The sequence below is a fragment of the Triticum dicoccoides genome, chromosome 7A (genome assembly GCF_002162155.2).
Source record: "Triticum dicoccoides isolate Atlit2015 ecotype Zavitan chromosome 7A, WEW_v2.0, whole genome shotgun sequence".
Taxonomy (NCBI): Eukaryota; Viridiplantae; Streptophyta; class Magnoliopsida; order Poales; family Poaceae; genus Triticum; species Triticum dicoccoides.
Window position 1 is genome coordinate 411,702,388 of NC_041392.1, and position 3,319 is coordinate 411,705,706.

Genomic DNA, 3,319 nt, shown 5'->3' on the forward strand with positions numbered 1-3,319 from the left:
TTAACGAAGGATATTCCTTCTCCCAAGACAATCCAATCGACATCCCGGTTACAAGACATCCTCGACAATGGTAGAACAAGTCCAGCAACACCACCCAATTATGCCGATAAATCCCGATAGGAGCTGCACATATCTCGTTCTCAGGGCACACCGGATTGTCCAAGGTTCCGGTAGGCCAGCCCAGAGTTGCCCCTGGTGGCCACCGGCAGCTGACAGGTTGGACCAACACTCAGAGGAGCACTAGCCCGGGGGTTTAAATAAAGATGACCCTTGAGTCCGCGAAACCCAAGGGAAAAGAGGCTATGTGGTGAATGGTAAAACCAATGTTGGGCATTGCTGGAAGAGTTTTAATCAAGGCAAACTGTCAAGGGGTTCCCATTATAAACCAACCGTGTAAGGAACGCAAAATCCGGGAACATAACACCGATATGACGGAAACTAGGGCGGCAAGAGTGGAACAAAACACCAGGCATAAGGCCGAGCCTTCCACACTTTACCAAGCATTAAGATAAACAAGATAATATAGTGATATCCCAACAATAAACAATGTTCCAACAAGGAACGATCTCCAATGTTCACCTGCAACTAGCAACGCTATAAGAGGGGCTGAGCAAAGTGGTAACATAGCCAAACAACGGTTTGCTAGGACGTGGTGGGTTAGAGGTTTGACATGGCAATTTGGGAGGCATGATAAGAAAGTGGTGGGTATCGTAGCATAGACATAGCAAAAGAGCTAGCATCTAGCAAGCAAAGATAGAAGTGATTTCGAGGGCATGGTCATCTTGCCTGCAAAGTTGTCAGAGTTGCCTTGATCCTCGTAAGATAACTCAACGGGCTCCTCGTTCACGAACTCGTCTCCCGTCTCTACCCAAACAAGAACAACAAGCAAAAAGGAATTCAATCAACCACGTGCAATGCTCAAACAACATGATGCAAACATTGTATGATATGCGGGATGCGGTATGTGGTGCATATGCAAGATTTGAAAAGGAATGATTGAACCTGGCCTCAACATGGAAATACAAGAGTGCCACTGGAATGGTGAGGTGATTTCAGTTGAAATCGATATAAAGATCACCGGAATCAGATGCACGGTTTGGAAATGGCAAGCAAAACAAATATGGCACCGGTCTGCGATAATCAACAAGTGACCAACTAAATGCATCAAGATATATATGCTACAACACTTAAACATGATAACAAAGTACATGGAAGGGATCCACTCATGATGCTTGACAAAATATGAACACTAAGCTATGGCTAATTCATCAATTAACAGGTTCAAACAAGCATGGCAAAAGTGCAAATGATAACAGGTTTAAGACTTAGTGAAATTAACACAAGTCTGGAATTTATCATCAGGAAGCACACTTTAGAGCATGAAAACTACATGCTACAGGAACTTAACATGGCAAGGCAAGGCATGGCATGAATCTACTCAAATCACTTAACAAAAGTCCCTTAGCGACCTTGAGCGAAAAGGGATCATAAAATACAATTGCAAGCATGTGAACATGGCAAAAACACAAACAGATTCAGACTTAGTGAAAAACTGGAGCATGCAAAACATTTAACGATTAGGCATGTTTACAAGCTCGATGCACTTACTACAGAGCATGGCATGACAAACTAAGCGTATGCCCATCAAGAAGACATGGCATAGAAGCAAGAAATGGCAAGAACAACATCATAGCATGCACGGATCAATAGCAACAACCTTGGCAAAATCGCTAATCATGTCAACGATCTGCCAGGAACATTTTGTAGTGAAAGTAGAGCTTGATTGACTCAAGCTAGGGTGCTCCATAATTGCAAATGAAGACATGGATGGCATGGCATTCAACAAAACGCATATAAAGCTCATGATCATAGCATGCACACATTAATCATGGCAAAAATGACAAAAGCCATTTGCTGAAACAGATCTGACAAATTCCTCACATAGCCCTCTTCTAACAGCATTTCGGGCATCAAGATGAGCTTAAATGAAAATGATGCAATGAGATGAAATGATGTACTCGTCGAGACCAACATTTTGATATGCTACACGCACAAATCGGAGCTACGGACGCAGAGTTATGGCATGTCAAAGTAAGAAAAATAACTAGGGTTTCGGAGCAAAAGTCAACACGTGATTTTTGGATCTGAGATCCAGATCGGGGCTGCATGGAATTCAAGGATCGCCGGAGGGAGCACTATTCGCCGGACTTGTTGAGGTCATCGCCGGACTTGCCGTTCCGAGGAGGAGGAAGGAGAGGCGGCACCGCGCTGGATGACGGCGGAGGTGGCCGGAGCAGGGTGGCGAGGCGCCGCGGTGCGGTCGGGTCAGCGCCGCCGACGAGGAGCGAGGCGACAGCTGGATATGGCGCGGTGGCGGCGCGGCGGACGGAGGGCGGCGCGGCGCGAGGTTCGGGCGGCGCGGGCGAGGAGCCAAGCGGCGACGGCTCCCGATGGGCTTGGAAGGCCCGGCGCAGGCCTGCCCGGGCCGGTGGCGGGAGGAAGGAGGCGGCGACAGGTGGCGTGAGCTGAGTGGTGGCAGCGGTGTGTCCGGCGGCCGGCGGACGTGTCCGGCCACGCAGAGAGGAAATTTTAGGGTTTCGGGGAAGGAGACCGGGATTTGGAATGAGGGGTCTATATATAGGCGTTGAGGGAGCTAGGGAGCTCCAAATGAGGTGCGGTTTTCGGCCACGCGATCGTGATCGAACGCTCTAGATGATGGGGAGGGTTTAGGTGGGTTTTGGCCAAATTGGAAGGGTGTTGGGCTGCAACACACACGAGGCCTTTTCGGTCCCTCGGTTAACCGTTGGAGTATCAAAGGAAGTCCAAATGGCACGAAACTTGACAGGCGGTCTACCGGTAGTAAACCAAGGCCGCATGGAAAGTCTTGGTCCAATCCGGAAATGTTTAACACCCACACACAAAAAGAGGTAGAAAGGACCACCAGAGGACATAGGAGCGCCGGAATGCAAAACAGACAACGGGGAAAATGCTCGGATGCATGAGACGAACACGTATGCGAATGTAATGCACATGATGACATGATATGAGATGGATGAAAAAGACAACAACACACGGAGACAAGAACCCGACAGCGACGAAATGAAATAACTTAGTGCCAGAAACGGCAAGAGTTGGAGTACAAATAAGGTAAATTACATCCGGGGTGTTACACTTGTAGTCATTGCAGTTCTTTTTCCGCTGTTAACTAGTGGCTACAATAACCTATTTTTTAAAACTAGGCCACAATAACCATGGGCTAATATTTACTGTAGTGACACTGGGCCTTCTACGGGCCATAGAAACAGTGGGCCTTCTATGG